Source organism: Diceros bicornis, chromosome 23 (assembly GCF_020826845.1).
Source record: "Diceros bicornis minor isolate mBicDic1 chromosome 23, mDicBic1.mat.cur, whole genome shotgun sequence".
NCBI lineage: Eukaryota > Metazoa > Chordata > Mammalia > Perissodactyla > Rhinocerotidae > Diceros > Diceros bicornis.
This window is the reverse complement of record NC_080762.1, coordinates 40,864,589-40,885,853: the sequence shown is the minus strand read 5'-3', so window position 1 is coordinate 40,885,853 and position 21,265 is coordinate 40,864,589.

Here is a 21,265-nt window from a genome sequence, read left to right as displayed (position 1 = left end):
TTTTAAGTACCAGAGCCTCAGGAAGAAACTTTGACCTTCCCCCTAACTGCCTAAAGGAATTTAAGATAGAAGGCTCATTTCAGGAAGGAGCTATCACCATAGATAACTATAGTATGATAGGAATTAGGTGTGGTAGATGGGGAGGAACCTAGCAAGGCCCATTTGATCAAAGTCCTCTTCACCTCTCATTGTCTTTGCAAGTCATGGTCAATATTTGTTTATCAAACATTTGCTTTGTAAATTGCCTTCCTCTTCTTTGAAGTCCCAAACCACTACCCCCAACATCCTCTTTTGTCTCCAGCTGAAAATAGTATTTAAGGTGGTGGTTTCAGGTATTCTGGAGAGTTACTCAGTTTTCCTGGGTTTCTTCCATGTATACACATTATTAAATTTGTTTGATTTTCTCCTGTTATTCTGTCTCATGTCAATTTAATTCTTAGACCAGTCAGAAGAACCTAAGAGGGTAGTGGAAATTTTCTTCCTCCCCTACAGTAGTGTACAGTGAGTTTAAACATATATAATACTCATTTATCGTCACAATAGATGACAACTTGTATTATGCATTTTCTCTTTGATTCCTCTCACTTTTTCTTTCTCTATATGTACAGTTTACTTGCTCTGGTGTTCTCTAGCAATTGGAAGAAATGTATTATTCTACTAATGTTACTTTTAATGTAAACTTTTCAAAATTATTCTTTTTAATTATCTAACCAATCCATATTGACTCACCACATGAAAGATATAAAACAACATAATTTACCTTTTTATAACTTTAAATATTCTGTTGACATGAGGTATATTTTAGATCCTAAGTAATATATTAATTTTGCTATTATATTTCCTTTTTTAAAATTTGTTGATAAATCCATTGAATTATATAATCATATTACATAAAATAAATCTGTTTTTTAACTTTGTTATAGTGTTCATTATTAGTCCTTTTATGCTGCCATTTATTTCTCATTTTTTATTTTGATTTATTTCTCAGTCTACTATGGTTTACTTTCAAGTATGTAAAAAGTACATTAATGATGTTTTTTCTAAACTCTTACACGTTTGATAGTATATATTTATTGCTATCACACCCAAACTATAACTTGTTTTCTTATAAACTTCTTGGATCCCTATTTTTTTCTTCATATCCCTATGTTTTTATCTACCTTTTTTCTGAAATTTATTAATTCAGTAGAAACTTTTTATCCAGTCTGAAATTGTTTCCTAATAAGCATCCTGCTTTTTCTACCTAAATATTTATAGGTTATATTTCATTTTAGAAAATATTCTTAATTCACTAAAATATGTCTAGGTATTGATCTTTTATTAAAAATTTCTGATTTTTTTACTCTGTGATCTATCATATATTTCTTTACTTCATATAATACATTTTTCCTTTATATATTGGCTGTATCTGTTTTTCTTCTGTTTATATCCTCTACTTCAGGAGCCATGGACTTTAATCTCACAGTAGTCTCCTTCACTGCTCCATTTTTCTCTTATTGCTTTTACTATTGTCCTTGATGTTCATTTACACTCTTTGAAACTGTATCAAGTTTATTGTCTATATTACTGATCTATTGTATCTACATTGGAGATTATATGCAACACTGCTTCCATGTGCAATTTTTTATTTATATGTTATAATCAGTTTTAATATCAGTTTACTTACAATTTTTCCTCATGTCAGTTAATTTTCCTTTTCTTTAGTCTTTTGTCTTGTTATCACATCTTTAAATTCTTTCCACATAGTCTATGGTTTATCGCATTTTATTGGAAGCAAAGTAGATACGTTAAAAAATATATTGTGTTCAATAGTAAGGCATTTTTAAAAATAAGCATATATTTGCTCTTAAGAATAAGTTCTGTTTTTTACAGAGAAAAATATTTTTATAGTTCCCACACTAAATCTTTTTCTGCTTTCCAGTTTACTAATCTGTTCATGTTTGCACAAACAGAGTTCTCTTTGACCTGGTATTTATCCCAAAACAGAGTGCGGAGATCATTTTGGGATTCTTTATTATCTGGAAGATTGTTAGAATTTTACTATTCCATGTTAATCGTGAGAACATGTGATATAGTTTACACTTCCTGTTACGTGATACAGCCAAAATCTCCCCCACTCAGTTTACGCAGTATCTACTTCGCAGTATCTCCTACTGCTTCTCAGTAGGAGCAGCTATTTTCTAGTGCTCATTGGTTTTCTTCAGTCTGGTCACATCCGCTACACATTTAGAAAAAAGTCCTCAACTTCTTAGCATGTGAATATCACTCTTTCTCAGTTTCTGGTACTGAAGCAAGATCAGACATGGGGAAATTGGACAAAGCAGCTCAAGCTGTCATCTGACCTAGATATCCTTTCCATTTTGTTTACTCCAATTTTACTTCTAAACTTTTTCATTCCATTGAAATACTTTTCCAATATGACAGACATTTATGTGTGAGTAGTATATCACAAAGATTGATGCTGTTAATAGTAAGAATTTTATAGTGGACAGTAATGCTAATCACACCTTCAACCACTGGATCAATTTTAGAATAAAACAATTCAAAATATAAACTTTAGTCAACCTAATCATTATCACAACTTTTTACATAACTTTATTACGAAAAAAAGGACAGCAGCAGTCTTTCCACTTGAGGAATACTGGGGGAAAATTTTCCAGAAACTTGTGTCGATTTAGATTACAGAGTTCCAGATCTAATGTATATAAATGGACTCCAATTCATTACAATAAACTGTTTTTTAACATCTGGTTGGTCATTCCTTTATTAATACAGATTAAGAAAATATATTTATAGGATAAGCAATTATCTCTGTCTTCTGAGACTTCAGTATGATGTATTTTGTAAATCTTGGGGAATCACTAGTACCTAATTCCACCTAACGGAGTTGGGGGTCTTAAATGTATGTCAATATATCTTTCATTTGGCCTGGTTTCAATCCTGAGATGTTTAAAAACAAAATTGTGTTTATTTCACACTGTTATAATTTTGCAAAGTAATGTAGATTCCTAGGGATATATTTTGTCTATATGGAGGACGTCATGCAATACATAAAAATCATTATATTCACTGAAATAAAATAGGATGAATAATAAAACACATAAGAATATTAAAATATTAATATCAATATTTAAAGTCTAAGTCTAGAAAATTATTTAAGAACTACTAACTGACACCAGAATTTTCAAAGTTGTAGTCACATTCACAAAGACAAGAGGTCAACATGTTTGTCAGTTGGATTGCTCTGCTTTGAGAAAGGTCTATTAGCCTAGTTAGTGACATTATTGTTTTCTACCAGTATCTTCCATAAACGAATGAGATCAATTAGACAATTATAAGTGCATTTGTTATACTAATTCTCTTTGAGTTTAAGCTCGCCATTTCTAGAATGCTATTTTAGCTTACTAAATCATCCACATCAGTATAATTAGAAGCAGATATGGCAGCGTGGTATATAACAACCTGCACTTTTGATATCTGTTACTTGAAACAAAGCTAGCCATTTATTTTCATTTGAAGGACTTTGTTGAGTTTTGGCTAATGAATAATGTATATTTTATTCCTAAGGCAAAGTTATTCACCTGTTGGAAATCACATAAATGCCAACCCCTTCTTATTCACAGCCTGATTGGAAATTATTTAATGACTTTTTACTAGTGTTTAACCAAACTGAGAAAATTGTATCTAATCTGTTATTCACTGTTGTTTTTAGGTATTTTGTATAACAGGAAAACACTGCTAATAAGATAAACATCATGTTTAAGTATTCATGATTTCCACTTCCTGTTTCATGCCAAACTACAAAACTAGTTTAAGGAAGATGGCCGTAGTCTTGTTTTACCTTCTCTTCCCTTCCATTCCCTTCCCTTCTGTTCCCTTCCCTTCCCTTCCTTTCCTTTCCTTTCCTCAAAAATTAGAGCATATTATCATTTAGTGCATGGGCATTTTTGTCAGTCAGAGTTAAGAAGACAAATTATAGAGCCAAATACAAATCTCAGAATTATGTCTATATCTATGTTCAGAAGTACTTGTAACTATATTGTCCATTTGACCAGACATTTCTTTTCACTTGTTAAATCATTGTAACCTGTAGTTTAGTAAGGCCATAGATTCTAAAAAGCATGTTCCAAGTTGTATCAAGTATACAATTGATCTATTGCTGGACTCCAGTGTGCTCCAGCCTTTCTATTTACAATTTAACTACTGATTTCCTAAATAAGTCCTTACAGCTCTCATTTTCAAACCAGTTTTTTTCCCCAGATCATTGAGAAACAGAATTGAAAGGAAGGTATATAGATCCTCAGATGCTGTTTAGACCGCATTTAGCTGAATCACATTTGAGGAGTTGATAACCCTAAATCTCTTAGCTCTTATTTTTTTCAAAACATCTTCCTGGTCCAGTTTTATTCATTATTACACACAGTGCATAGACTGTTAATAACAATCCATTAAGAGTCCCTTGGCCCTTTATGGTCCACATCCTAACTAAGAGCGGCCAAAATAATGCTGAGCATCAGCTCTGCCAAACAGACCATTAGCCACCAATAATTTGCTTCAGTTAAAACTTCTACTTATAATAAATGACTGGTTCCAACAAGACACAGTAATAACATGTTATTTACATGCCTTGGTACCTGTACTCATGCAGACTAATTCTTTTACTTCAAGTATTTAAGTTCTTACATAGATATTGACTGAATCTCAAGGTTAAATAACAAGAAATCGTGTAATAAACAATAACCAAATTATTCAAAGTAGGAAATCCTTGGCAGTGTAAGTACATTTTAAGAGAATGAGCTACAGGTGAAAACTAGTAAAAGCCACAAATAGTCATTTTATCATTTAATATAAAGGAATACTATCACAAAAAATTTCTCCTGCCAGATACATCCTCAAAAGAGCCTTTCTCACATAAACTAAATACAGGCATAGAATAAAATGCAAGAAATTATGTTGTCAGATAAAAAGAAGAGCCTTGTGAGTTAAAAGTATGCATGCATGAGCTAGGTAGGATCTTAAGACTATTAAGGGTTTTTTTTTCATTTAAATGAAATGGGACTGCAATGCATTCCCATAGCACTTGATCACGGTTTAGCATGCCTCTGTCTCTTATTAGACTGGGAACTTCTGGGGCAGGTACTCTGTAATATGTTTTACAGCATTTATTGTTTAGAGACACTTGGTATGCAACTTACACCCTAAAGAGTGGAATCCACCATGTGTCCTACATTCTATGTCTACAAGTACAATTTGGGAAGAATTAGTGAAGCAGGTCCATGTTGTGTTCCTTGGAGCTCACTTTCTGTGATATTTGACTTGTGTTTCTAAATCATATTCCTTGAGAAAATTTGGATTTTACTGCTCTTAAGATTAAAAATCGCTTAACATTTACAGCTGGTACAATTACAAATAAATATTCTGAATTGGAATCTTAACTTTCATTTGCAAATACAAAATTGCCTATTTCTTACAGGCAAAGTGAAGCAATGCTACTGTTGATTTCTTCTTTTAAAAGAAAATTGAGTGTTGAGCATTTGAAATATGGCCTCAACCACATTTGTAAATTGTTAGGTAATACCTTTAAGCAAATACTCTACAAACAACTGCCTTTCTGAGATCTTCACTTTGTGCATATTTACTTTCAAAGATCTACTAAACATTTCACCTTGAACGCCTCATGGTTACTTCAATCTCAACATCTTAATTTCATCATTCTTCCAACAAATATAATTTCCTGTACATACATCAGTAGCATTATTTTTCTTAGACATCCAAGGCCCAAATCTTGAGCTTTCCTTTATCTTCCCTCATTCTACATCCAGGCACTTGGCAAACTCTCCCTCTGCTTTGCAGTCTCTCTATAATTTACTCATACTAAAAGAACAGATCAAATTCTATCTACTTTGTCACATTTTTTCCATCGTCACAACCTATTTGGTTTTATTTTCTGTTGTAATTTCTTAGAATTCTAAAAATTTTGCAAAAAGAAAAGTTTAGAAGTCGTTTTAGGTTTCCCTCCAGAAAGATATATGGAAAAAAAATAGAAAATAAAAAGTTGTTTTGAGTTTGGATTAATAGTTAAATTAGAGAATAAAAGATGTCCTACATCGTAAAAATATATCTTGAATTTAACAACTAGTTTTTTTTAATGTAGGAAATGTAAAGAATTGTCTATAATATATCCATCTCTTCTATCTTTAAGAACTTGTACTTCCCAGAAAGTACTACACTTTCATGATTTCAAAGAACTGGCACTATTATCAATGGTGCTTGATTTGATTTTCCAAAACAATCACCATTGAGGAAATTTAGATGTCTCTCTCTCTCTTTCAAGATTGCAAAGCTTTTAAATATTACAGCCTGTATGATTACAAATAATAATTTAGAATTTGGTGTTTAAATTTCATTTATAATTACTAAAAAATATGCTTTCAAATTTCATTAGTGACAACTTCCAAAAGTCTCAACTTTTATAATTTTATGACCATAGGGTATTTATATTACTCCTTCTTCCTGAATATAATAATTAAATAATTCATAGTCATTTCAAGAGTAAGTGGGAAAAATCTGAGATTAAAAACTGAAGATATTAAAACTAGAACACCTTAAATCTAAAGCTTGGAAATAATTATTAAGAACATTCATTTATCAAATATTACAAAACAAGAGCTCTTATTTGAAAACTAAACTAGTTTAGGATATCATTAATATCCTTAAAAATGTTTTTGTCATGTCATGGGCCTCCCAGAGCCATTCAACTTGTATACTAATTATTTTTCCTTGGCTACATGCTGTTTTAATTACATTCATTATTTCTGTCATTCTGCAAAATCTTACGCATGGAAGTGCTGGTGGCCTGGTGCATAACCATTGCTTTTTCCTGCTGTGCTAATGGCTTAAGTCCAAGCTGAGGTGCAAATGAAATGAGTTTAGAAGGCTAAATTTGGCCCCCAGTTAATATGCTTCACAAACCTGATACCTATTTTTTTTTGTCATAAGCTGGCTCAATTACAAATTTATGTTCATAAAGAACCCAAAAGTTAGACTGAAATTTGTAAACTTTAATCCTTAGTGATTATCAATGATGTTGTCAGCAGGAAGCTCAAGGAGGAAAGATTTATGGAAAAAAAAAAAGGAGAGGAATTAAAATGTATTGTGATTCCTATTACAAATTAAATACATTTTAGCAAGGAGAAATAACAGATTGGGAGGAAAAAATTCAGTAGAATTAAAGAAAGAAAAATCATGTCAGAAGCATTTTTGACAACTTGTCATATGAGGAATTTTCAGTAATATTTGGTTAAAAGTATTCATCCTAACAGTTTTCTACTTTCTTTAGTTTTAGACAAAAAGAAGAGAAATATTTTCCATTCACACCAATTGTCTCTGCTCCTTGTATATACTCTGTCTTTGCTGTGCACCGTGATCCTTTCTTCTCCTTTCTATTTTCTAAATGGAATGGCAGCACAACCCAAAAATTCTTCTGAATCACAAATGGCTCATAATCATAACCAGTCTCCATGACAGAAAACATCTCAATAAAAATTAATAAATGTAATCACAAGAAAATATTTTAAATGAATCGTTTTTAAAACTGTTCATCCATATATTTTGTATCACTTTTAGACTGTGTAGGAATTCATAGTGTATATCTATATGTATCTATTAAATTTTACATTATTAGCTCTTTTAGGAATCAGACAATAATTGAAATATACAGAAGTTCTGTCCCTATGTCACATGATTAAAAACAAGCCCCAAAATTCCCTCTTATTGTGTCTCTAAGGCATTTTTATGGAAACCATAATATATGAGGGCTTTTTGGGTTTTGTTTCATTTTCTTTGCAAATCAAGACTTCAGTGAGCATTGTTTATTTTCATGGAAGAAGTTGCAAATTATGACCTCTACTCTCTAGAAATTAACTTTCAATGATGCAAGACAAATAAGCACACATATAAATCATACAAGATTCTTGTCTTTATGTTATGGTTATTTTATTTTTTGTTTGTTGCTATTTATAGCAAACAACTATTTCATGTATAAAAACAACAAAATAAAACAAAATTGGAAACATTTCTCAGAACAGTAAAACAAGTTCTAAGAAACTATTTTAAATAAATTTAAAATATTGGTGATCGACCTAATGAGTTGGGCAATGAGATTAACAAAGAAAAGGTAAATAAAAATCAAATATACCAAAGAAAATGTCCAGAGAAGACTTCAGAATTCTATTATTAGAATTACAAAAGAGTATATGTCCATTGCTTTTAAAACTTCAGGTGATTATCCCTGTCTTGGTAAAGTAGTCCATTGCATCCACCTTCTGGGACTTTCATTTATATGACTTAGAATGACTATCACATTTCAGGCAGGCAGCTGACAGACAGGCTTGACCCAACTATACAGCCTTAGAGTAAAAACTAAAATAATTTCTCTAGGTATGGTTAATCAAATATCAAAGCATGATTTTCATATCTCTATGCTTATTTAATAAAGGTTGAACTCTTTATGAAAGCAATTGAAAATAATAAAGAACATCATACTTAAATTCTACAGAATTTGTTTTACACTGTATATACATACCTACATGGGATTGAGTTTCCATTTCATTATCTTTAATTGCTGTCATTTATTGCTTAACTTAACCCTGATTTTCTCCCAGGCTATGGTGGATTTAATTCATTCTAATTTTCATTAAGGGAGCCTCTATCATGAATCCAGTATGCTTCAGCGTATCCAGTGAACTTGGTCTTAGAAGTCCTTGCTATAGGCTTCAATTCAAACTTTGATCTTGATCTAGAAAAAGAGACCATTATCTGTTTACAATCTCTTCGGCAAAGAGCACATTTGTTCTTTGAATTCTCTCCTTTTCTCTAGTTTCTCCTGTCTCACTACATAGAAAAAGAAAAAAATAGAAACAAAAACCAGATGGTAGTGTGGCATTGCTGTTGTTTGAAGATCTGTTGCTTGTCTTCTACCAATCAGTGTTTCCCAAAAGTTGATCTTCTAAGTTTGTTTGAGTTTTCTGTTTTAGGAGCATTTTGTTAGATTTCACTCTTTCGTCTTCTTTCTTTCTCTGTCTACAGAGAATGGCTACCTAATGGGTTTCTCTACCTAAAGTCTGTCCCCCTAAATGTCACAGAAGATTACCTAAAGTTTCTAGTCTGACACTGATTATTTTCTACCATAAAGATTTAAAGTTATGAAAATCTCACTTTAAACTAGAATATAACTTTTAAAATCCATATTCACTAGGTATTAAACATTTTTATAACAGAAATAGAAAATGACTTCCTTATACTCTCAAATTATTTTTTTCTTTTGATAGCAAATTGATCTGCGAATGCAATTAGCCGCACAAAAAAATCTGCTTTTAAAAGCCTCTATACACACGTTTTTCTATTTGATGTCCTCAGAAGAGATTATCATGCTTTATTACAACACTTTTACTTCCCTTGTACTTTCAAGTCTATTATCTAATTTTATCTAAAGCACTCCTGATAGGTAGGTAGAGAAAGGTCATTTAATCTCCATTTTATAAATGAAGAAAGGAGAGTACAGAGAAGCTAAATGACTTGCCCAAGGCCATGTACATCTCTGCGGTAATTCTGTACCAGAATGACTTTGGAAGAACCAGGCACGGTGCAGACAATGGTTAATCTAATCCCCCAGCAGGGCAATGGACAGTTAAGACTGATGACTAAAAATAAGCTAAAACTAAATATTTCATAGAAAACCAACCCTTTACGTATCATAATTTAATAAAGCTGACTAAAGAAGTGCCTCTCTAAATACTGTCTGTCATTTGCAAATAAATGGCTGCAGAAAAAACAACAAAAAACGGTTGTGATAATAGGTATAGAAACAGCACAAAAAGATGACTGACAATGCATAAATAGTATATGAAATTCTCAGTCATGTAAAACTGCATAATTGTCCTCTGACTTTATATTAATAAAGCAATGTAAGATTTTTTTAGGATTTAAGTTTAACATATTAGAATTCATTTTCAACTCCCAGCAAATTAAACATTTGAAATAGATTAGCCTTTTAGTACTTTATCTGTATTTCACTGTAAAGACAGAACACAAAACAGCTCCCATCTCTATTTTTATTGTCCTATCTGTATGCTTTATTTCAAAGAAAAATCCTACAATTTTGTTGCAGGTAAGAGATATTAGATGTCAATTTTTTATGTGTATCAAGATGCTGGGAAGAAATAGCTCCAACACTGGGTGAGGAATATATATGGAGATGACTTACCAATGGCTGATTTCACAAAATAAAGTGGAATAAACAAAGGTTCAATAAACAAGGGGAAAAAATCAGTAGTTACATAATATTTAAAAATGTGATGTTTGAAAAATTTTGTTTACCTTGAGAAAACATGAAGCATGAATCAAATAGCTTTGTGCTTTTGTAATATGGAAAATCAAAGACAATATGTGATTAAAGAAGAATAAATCTCTTCATTGTTTTTACTATGTCAGAACACTTCTTCCTGTTCCTCTTGGCCTCTTTCAACACTCTAAGGGAACTTGAGGAGTAACAAAATTTAAAAAGGTTTAGGTGGGAAAAAAATCTTGAGACTCATAAAAGCTATCACTAACTACTGAGCGCTCTGAATTTATTAATACCACTAAGTCAAATAAGAATCCTAGAAGACTTAAATTATTCATTCAGCAAATATTTCGATGTCATAAACCATTAGATGTTAATATGACACTTCCAAAATTGAATGTGAAGCCTACTCTCACAGAGCTTAAAATCTTTTTGGATTAACAGAATGAAAAAAATAATGATGTACATAATTAAATGTTAAAAATTGTGATAAGGCTATAAAGAAAAAGTTCAAGTGCTAGAAAAACATAGGACATGAAACTAATCTTGACTGAGGAGACAGGAGTTACAGCAGGCAAAGAGGAGAAGGATGGGGAAAAGGAGAGTGATTGAAAAACCTTTCCAGTAAAGGGAAAGCATATACACAAGCCCTACATTTATAAGGAGCTTGTGTTTGGAACACTGGAAGAATCTTAGGAGATGAGTTAGGAAAGGGTTATAAGCAGGTTGAGTGGCAGAGTCAGATTTCGTGTTTAAAGATCACTTTGACATCCTTGTTAACAGTGAGGGTACAAGGATAAGTGGGAGACCAGCTAGGTGCCTCCTGCAATAGTCTACATGAGAGATGATGGCCTTTTGAACTAGGGGAGGAGGTAGTCAAGACAGGTTGAAAGAAATTGATTTGAAATCTATATTGTACATCTTTTGACAAAGCTGGCCTCATAAGAAAAAGGAAATTTTTCTTCCTAGAATAGATGAAAAATGACTAAAAGAAAAAAGTGTGGAAATTTTAATTCAACAAAATAAGTAAAAGGTGAGATATACATATTACAAATTTTGAAGTACTCTAGATATTCTGAGTATGGAATTATATTTTTTTAAAAATATCATGGGTGGCCTACTCAAAATTTTCATTCATGAGCACTCTTCACTCCTATGTTCCTTTCTCTACTAATTTTTTCCTGGGATGGAAGCAAAAATTGATGCTGGAGCAGAAGAGGACACTGCATTTACAGCTCCTTTGAAAAAATAATATTGATCACCAAGATTTAGGGCACTTTATCCCACACACAAAGCCTAAATGTGTAAGAACTTTGAGCTACTTCTTTCTAGCATTGATGGTGCCCTCTCCATTTGTAAAGTGCCAGGCATCTTTCCTGAATTTTAGGGCTTTCTCCAAAGTAGGGGGCAACCTCTCCTTTCATCTCTTTTTACTCTCCCAATACATCAGCGCTCTGTGTGCAGGCATTACACAGGGGCCACCAGCCGCACCACACTCTGTGAGTGGAGCTATGGTAAGATTGAACAGAGAATCTGCCCAACAATGTAGGCTTTTTGCATGACAATTTCAACAAGCACAGGAAAGAACTGTGCAGAAATGCAGTTCTGCTATTGGAATTGTCCAAATACCAGCTCCTCTCCAGATCCCTTAGGCTAATGGATGACAGAGCTGATAATATGCAAATCTACATCAACCAACCATTCAGATTAATAACTGAGAACAATAATAATTCACATTTATTGAGTACTTTGTTCTTGGCACTGTTTGAAGTGCCTTGTCTGTATTCTTCCTCATGGCAATGCTATGAGAGAGTTACTATTATTCCTATTTGATATGTGGAGAAACTGAGGCAGAGAACAATTAAGTAAACTTCTACAGACACATAGGTAGTGAATGGTGGAGCAAGACTTTAAATCCAGTGGTCTGGTCTGAGCCCCACTCTCCACCAGCATCAGGAAATGCCTCTCTGAGGAAGGTTCGATGAGCATCCCAGAAAAGGTAAAAAAACATGATGTGGGGGGGGGGGAATAGACTACTGTAGATTTTAAACAGTATTTGGTAGTGGAGTGGGAGAGGAATGAATGAAAACATGAACTCAAGGAAATAAGAATCTGTTATTTGTCAGAGTTCTCCAGAGAAATAGAACCAATAGGATATATATAGATATGTGTATATAAGAGGAGACGTATTATAGGAATTGATTCACATGGTCTCAGCCTCATGGAGGCTGAGAAATCCCACGATTTGCCTCCTGCAGGCTGGAGACCCAGGAAAGCTGGTGGTATAATTCAGCCCAAGGCTGAAGGCCTGAGAACCATTTGGCTGCTGGTATAAGTAAGTCCCTGATTTAGAAGTCCTGAGAACCAGTAGCTCTTATGTCCCGAAGTCTGAGGGCAGAAGATGGACAATTATTATTCCTTCTTCCTGAAACACCCTCACAGACACACCCAGAGATGTTTTACCAGCTATCTGGCCATCCCTTAGCCAGTCAAGTTGACACATAAAATTAACCGTCATAGAGTCCAACAATAAAAACACTAAGATCTTATTAAGAACTAAAATTTAAGGTGACAGAAATAAAGAAAATGTGTATGAAAATAAATAACAGAGTTTAAAATATTAAAAACCATACAGAGCAGCACATCAAATCAGCACTGAGGAGGCCTTTGAAAGGTTTGTTCAGAATATAGAGGAAGAGGGAAAATAGATGATAATGTTTTAAGATAAGATGACAGCTTTGGAAGGGAGATAATCGAGATTTGATATTCTAATAATTTTTATTATAGTGAGGTAACAGAACAAATGACATAGCATAGAAACAATATTCAGAGATACAATAGAAGAAAGGTTTGCTGAACTTAAGAAGCATCTAAATATGTAGATCACAAGAACTCATCATACATGAGGCAAATTTAAAGTAAAGATATATATATATAATACGACATATATACAACTATGTTAACAGTTTTAACATTTCAGGAAATAAAAGATCTCATAAGCACTCAGGCAGAAGAAAAGGAACAGATTACTGAACTAACAAGAAAAACCAAATGGTAAAAATGAGTTTAAATGTTCATGTTCTGTAGAGCCATTTTTCAAAGAATGATTTTAGAAACCAGAATGATTGAGCCTTTATCCAAAGGACATGTCATCAGAGAAATGTGCCCGGCTTTACACAAAGAACTTTGGGGAAAGACAGCATACGACACTCATAAATCTGGCCAGAAGAAATATATTCTTTAAGTCTGTGTGAGAAGATTTTTTGAGCCAACCTTCTAGTTAGATTATCTTCTTATTTATGGGACGTGCAATTCAGGCCAAATTCTGACATTCAACACTCACAGAAAGTTCTCATGGGAGATAGGAAGGTGCTTTCTATTTGTAACTGGAGCAGAATTTAGCAGAACTGCTTTGTAAGTTTGTAAATACTGTATGCAAAGACAGAAAGTAAAGGGGTGTACTCACAAAACATGGAGTTGCCTATTTTTAACTGTACATCAGTCAAATCTTGTTCCCATTCTATTAAAATCAATAGCATCTAATAAAATTGCTTACTCTTAAAAATGTTTACAAATGCTTAATACATAAAGACTCACTGAAAGAAAACACTATTTAGGCAAAAGTTAAATGAATCAACGTTATGTTTCAATCTATGAAGAAAACAGGAAAAGGAAACAAGTGAAGGAATACACATTCTACTCCATCTTTTTGGGCTGGGAATTTGATTCCATTGTTGACTTTCCTGTTTTTTTCCCATCCCAAACTCATGTGGGCGTTTTTTAAGCTTCTATGGCTGTTCCTCCTCTGCTCTTTATAAATTCTCTTCTGCGCATATCTTTATGGCTTCCACCATTAGTACTGTAGACACACAGACACACACACACACGCACCACACATCAGCTCCCTTAGATCTAAATAGCCATTGGAGATCTCCATTTGAGCCTTTTACCATCAAAATAATGTACATTGACACAACTTAGTTCACTTTTTTCCCCCTGTCTCCTCCTGTGCCTAATCAACTCCCTACCACACATATGCCTAGAAATATATTTATTTTAACATTTTTAAAATGATTATACCTCTTAGAAAAAATTGAAACTTTTTCTTATCCTTCCTTCCTAAGAGGAATCAAGTTAAACAAAGTAATGATTTAACTTGATTTTTTAAAATTCTCCTGTCTCTTCCCATCACCACCATTTTGCATTAACCCACCGTGTGTTCCTTTTTTCTATAAAAAGAATTTTATGGCTTTTGGTCTCTAGAAATTCCAATGGATCTCAAAATGATGGACTCACCCTCTAAGCACCTGCATATGAAGCTAAGTAGAATCTATCCCTTGCGCCAGGTCCAAATTCTCCACTTGACCTTCATCTGCTGGCCCCATTTTACCTCTCCAATCCAAATCCTCCCACTACCCCTTAACAAGTAGTCTCCTCTTTGTCCCCTAAGTCCTTGTGACATTTTCACGTTATGAGAGTTCTATGAGACAACAAAGGCAAGCTGCTTAGCAATGGGCTTGTCACATAGGAAGCACTTAACTAAGTTTAGCTTTTATTTTTCCTTAGAGTTAGTGCCAAAAGGACTTCAGATATGCTAGGCTTGTTTCCCCACTTACTTCTTGACTGAGGTCGTGTCTCACCACACAGTATCTTACTAAACACATAATAGAAATTTATTTTCAATTTCTTCCCTTTATAAAGAATCTAATTAGCTAGATTTAAATGTGATTAATTTTTTGATCCTCTAGAGTCTAAAATTTAAAGACTGAAGGGAGGTGACTTCCAATTTCCCAAAGAAATAAAATTAAGTCTTTGTTGTATATGACGTATATACACACACACACGTATACACATATATACATACTCTCACATTATAAAATATATATTTTATATCGACATTTAGTTACACAATCTCATTTAAGATTTTTCCTTTTTCAATCCCTTTTTATTACTATTTTCTCCTTTAAAAAAATGAATACATCTCACCCAAAGATTCAATACACATTTTCACTAAAATACAGTAGAAAATGGGATTTATCTTCCCTAGAGATTACAAATCATGTTCATGTCTACACTAGAATGTTTTGATTTATAACTGAATTCAAAGAAATAGATTATAAATATACAGTAAACAATGAGGAAGAATCTAAGCAAATATCATAAAACTCTAAACCCTTAAAAAACTAATGACTGTCCAAAGCATTTCAGAGTGGATAAATGTAATCATACAATTACATTGATGGGCCTTTAAAGCACAGCTCTTTGTGGACCATAAACATTGAGAATGAAAGAAAAACATAGCAAAAACATTGCATCAATAATGAATGATGAGAACCAAAAGGCACTGGAGGATTGCATTCACAGTATCATTAGTATGCAAGTCAGTTTCCTAAACTAAGAAATGGAATAAAATAACAACCACAGGCAAGGTCTTTGTGAGTGCTACAAAATATAAATGATTTTTCTGTGTTTATTTCATTTGAGGTATGTAAGTAATTTTATTTTTCTGACTGAAGTTATGAAACAAGGCCATCAGCAAGTTATAAGCAATATATATGTATACAGTATTTTATCAAGCTATTGTTATCACTTTCTATGTATTGTGTTGGTATCACATTCCTCATTATTCAATAAAACAGCAGCAAAATGAACAGATTTTATACAGGTACAGATTTCAGTTTAAAAAAGTGGTTTATGTAATGATGGCTAGCTATGACTAAGGAAAAATAGTAAACAAATGACCAGTTAGTGACATGTTGCATCTTCCATAACTGGATTGGTTTTGAGGCAGGTTAATAGAGCGTGAGAAAAAGGTAAGTGGGTTCTGAGGAGAATTTTCTCCTAATTTAATCTTTACGCCTTACTGTTTGACCTTGGGATAGCCACTTTCCGTCCCTGGGACCAGGATTCTTCATCCATAAGATAAATCTGTTAGAATGGATGATCGTGGGATTCCCTTCTATGTAGAATGCCTTATTTTGATGTGGATAGTATATGATAGAAGTTTCTAATAACTATGGATTTCAAAAACTTGGGAGCTTAAGGCAGACCTACAGAGCCTTTTTTTTTTTTTTGGACACGTGACTTTTAAAAAATGAAATACATGAAAACACTTTAAAATCAGAGCACTTTACATTAAAGAAATGCAGATTTCATAATTCCTTTAAATAACTAGATCTGGAAACGCAGAACACACAGTCCATCACTCCAGCTCTCAGCTTTAGGTGATGGAAGAGAGACTTTTCCTATAAAATGGAGGTAATAGTACCTACCTGGCAAAGTCACTGTGTAAAAAGAAATAAGCACAAAAATCTCTTAGCACAGTATCTAGCACATATGAGTTCAACAAGTAACAACTTCTTCCTATTATTATTATTATTATCATTCCCATGAATTAATAATAAGAAAGTGTAAAAACGTTTGGAGTTTGGGGCCGGCCTGGTGGTGCAAGCAATTAAGTGCGTGCACTCCACTTTGGCAGCCCGGGGTTCACAGGTTCGGATCCTGGGTGCGCACCGATGCACTGCTTGTCAAGCCATGCTGTGGCGGCGTCCCATATAAAGTGGAGGAAGATGGGCATGGATGTTAGCTCAGTGCCAATCTTCCTCAGCAAAAAAAGAGGATTGGCACTGGATGTTAGCTCAGGGCTGATCTTCCTCAGAAAAAAAACAAAACAAAACATTTGGAGTTCAAGTCTTCCATTTCTTTATAACTACTATAGTACTTATAGAAGCAGTCATGTTTACAGAACACAAATGTGATTTGCTGCAGATTTATGTTTTATTATGATTAATTGGTAATATTGAAGTAGAAACCCAATTATTAGAATTAGCTTCATATCTGAATGAGGGGTACATACATCCTAAACTTTGCATAAGCATTAGAGGAATATGTGATACTATGATGTATTTTATGAAAGAAAGATAACTTCTCAGCTAAAGATGGCAGGATATGATCTCTCTTAGGCAATTATTCCACTGGGGAGTCTGTCTCAATGCCCTCAGGATGTCTTTCTGGTTTCTGATGCATAGTATTTTTCATACGATCCAATTAAAAACACAAGAGAAGGAATCCTCTAGAATTTAAATATAGGAGAATAGTTCACAGCTACTCAACTCCTCCAAAAGAACACAAACTAAGAAACACCTTTTGTACGTCATAAAGGGAAAATGTGAAATGGTAAAGGGTAATGGGTCCAAAGAACTTTTGAGAAGTTTCTGATGCCTGAGGATTTTTATTTTTTTGGATCATACATCTTGCCTGGCTCTTGCTCTTCTGTATCCAGTTTGCATTGTGTGATAAAGGTTCTGTGCACCTCGCTCTGGCTCCTCATCCTCATCTGAGTACTGAGGCATTTGGGAATGCTTCCCTGCTGCGATGCCCTACTTTGCCTTGGACCCCCTCCACTGCACCAAATTATGATAAGTTGAAGGAACTTAGGTGCTCCTGTTACACTGGCCAAATGAATAGCTTAAAGGAAACCACACGCCACTAATTGCCATATGCTGTGTTTTAGTTCACTAAGTTATGGCTTAACAGCTCATACCACGAAACCTCCTGAGTCTCAATTGCCTGAGGTTGCTTGGCACGAACAAAAAAGGAAAGAAAAGCTTAAAGTACCCCCTGAAAAACTCTCAATTCAACAATTTTCTAATAACCCATACCCTTATACTTAGTCACACCATTAAATATTTATTTTCATCAATTCTAGCATTTAATTATCAGCTGATTCTTTTTATTCTTTTCTTTTTCCCATTTGTTTTTCTGAAGACATGGTAATTTATTAGAAAATAATGGTATAAATAAAACAACTTCTCACACACGGAACATTGTGAGAAAGAGAGGTACACGTTAGGTTGATTAGACCTTCAAAAGTCCTTTATAACTAAGAAAAAGGTCACATGGTATTCCATTAGCTTACAAAGATTTTCTTTTCTACGTGTTTATGATACCAGACAAAAGATTTTTTAAAAGAATCTGTTTTTAAAATTCAAATGAGCTACTATGAAAAGCTTCTATTTAGTGATATCCCCTAGAATGTAAATTCCACAAGAGCAAGGGCTTTATACGCTCATTTCCCACTATGTCCCTTGAAGAGTGCCTTAGTCCATTATCAAAAATTATTGAATGAATAGATGAATATATGAGTCTTTCTGGCCTTGATGCTCAATAATATGTTAAATTATGATCAAGAAAGACTGATTTTATTCTGCTCTTGTATTCTCTAGTCACTGTAGTTGCGAGCAATTCTGGTAACCTCTGGTAAATTCACTTACAGAAAGAAATTTAACCTCTTGTAATAGTTTCCTGTGAATGTTGTAACAAACTGGGTGTCTTACAATAGAAATTTATTCTTTCACAGTTCTAGAGGCCAGAGGTCTGAAATTAAAGTGTCAATAGGGCTGTGCTCCCTCCCTCTAAAGGCTCTAGGAGAATGCTTCCTTGCTTCTTCCAGCTCCTGAAGGATCCAGGTGTTACTTGGCTTGTGGCTGCTTAACTCCAATCCCTGCCTCCGCCTTCACACGGCCTTCTCCTTTTCTCCCTGTATGTCTCTCCTCTTTGTGTCTCTTCTAAGGACATTTATCATTGGATTTAAGGTTCACTTGGATAATCCAGGATATCTTGAGATTTTTAATTACGTCTGCAAAGACCCTTCTTCCAAATAAGCTCACTTTCATGGATTCCAGGGGTTAGGATGAGGGCATATATAGGGGGCCACCATTCAACACATTACACTAGCCTAGTATCAAGAATAGTAAAGCTGTGCTTCAGCTAAACAGACAGTAGGCTTGAAACAGCACTCTAATGGAGTTCTAGAACTTCACTGATATTGTCTCAGTGCTAAGCTGGAGATGGAGAGAGAAGGAAAAGCCCAGTAGCTGAGCTCGGGGATCCTACTCTGCCTTCACGTCCACATCACACACATCTCATCTGTCTCAGCTTTTCATATTTTAGGCTTCTTTTTAAAATCTGGTTTGGAAGGTTCTAATCAACAAATATTTTGAAAACTAAGAATAATAACTTTATGGAGACAGAGTTGATACTCCTCTTTTCTTTGTCCCAGACCATACCCATGTCAAGTGACTCGACAATTCTGAAATATGCAGGGGCTTCTTGTAGTTGAAGAACAATTTTTTTTCCTTGAAGTAAAACAGGTAACAATGTTTAAGTACACTGACATACTCTAAAGTTGATTAACATCCCTAGGGATTTGCAGATTTGTACCTTTAGGGAAGCTGGAAATACTTTTTTCAGCTCCATTTCCCTTAGAGTCTACAGAGGTACAAAAGACTTATGAAAACACATACAGTGATTAAGGTCTTAGCCTCCATTTTTAAAGGGTATGGAGGAGATAAGATTTTTAAATTGCTCTTTAGAATCCTTCATCACCATTCCCTGGCAGCAAAGGTATCAGTTTCCCATGTGGAACATGCCTCACTCACTAACAATGCCCAAGGCAGCCAAGAAAGTTATCGTAATCAGATAAGAATCCTTCCTTTCAAGTGGCTTTAGAATATTATAAAGTGACATGGAAAAATTACCAAGTCAATATCCACCACAGAGATGTAATAGAGACCATATTTTCTGATAAAAATGCAATGAAATAAAATGAATACCAGAAATAGAAAACAAACAAACAAAATAAAACACATAGTTTGGGATGAAAAAAATCTCTATCATTTAAATTATGCTTGGATTAAAAAGGATATCAAAACCAAACTTTTAACATGTATAAGAACTGTGTTTAAAACATTATAACTCAAAAGTTTCTTATTTTAGAGAAGACTTTTCAAAGTAAGGACTAAAATCCAGAAGCCTAAAAAGAAAAATAAATTTCGCTACATGGAAACCAAAATTTTTTATATAGAAATATTAAAATAAATACATAAATATGTAAAGTCAAAACACAAATGGCAAATGAGGGAAAAATAATATAACAGACAAATGGCCAGTTTCCTTATTACATAAAAATCTTTTGTAAGTGTAAAAAGATCAACACACAAATTAAACAAAGAGGAAATAGTATGAACACGCATTTCATGAGCAAAGAAATAGAAATGGTTTATAAACATATGAAAATAAGCCTAATTTTAATCATAATTTTAAAATGCAAATTAAAATCATAATGACTAGTAAATTTTACTTGTTTGACTGACAAAGATTACAATGCCTAATGAGACACTGTTGATAAAGAATATGGGTATTGGGCCGGCCCAGTGGCTTAGCAGTTAAGTGCCGGGGCTCCGCTACTGGCGGCCCAGGTTTGGGCCCGGGGTTCGGATCCCAGGCACCCACAGACGCACCGCTTCTCCGGCCACACTGCGGCCACATCCCACATACAGCAACTAGAAGGATGTGCAACTATGACATACAACTATCTACTGGGGCTTTGGGGAAAAAAAAAAAAAGGAGGAGGATTGGCAATAGATGTTAGCTCAGAGCCGGTCTTCCTCAGCAAAAAAAGAGGAGGATTAGCAGAGATGTTAGCTCAGGGCTGATCTTCCTCACAAAAGAAAACAAAAGAATATGGGTATTCCCTAGGTAGTAATGAAAAATAACCCAATGCCTTTGGAAAGTGATTTGGCAATATCTAAAACACGCAAACTTTTTGATCTAACAAGTCAAGTTGTTGGCATTTATCTTGAAAATATGAGTATGCAAATATACATATTTGTGCATCAATATATGCAAAAATATCTTTCTCTGTGGCATCAGTGAGATAGGTTTGGGGGCAGGAGGGAGATTGACACATTTTTGTTCTCAGTTTAAATGTTTTTTACCAACTGCATGCCTTATTGTCGTGGTATAAATAAACAAGCAATTAAATGAATAAGCAAATAGACAAGTAAGTCAGAAAAAAGTGAAGAAACAATAACTGCATCTCTTGTGTGTGGAAAGCAAAGTAAGACCATACATTCAGTG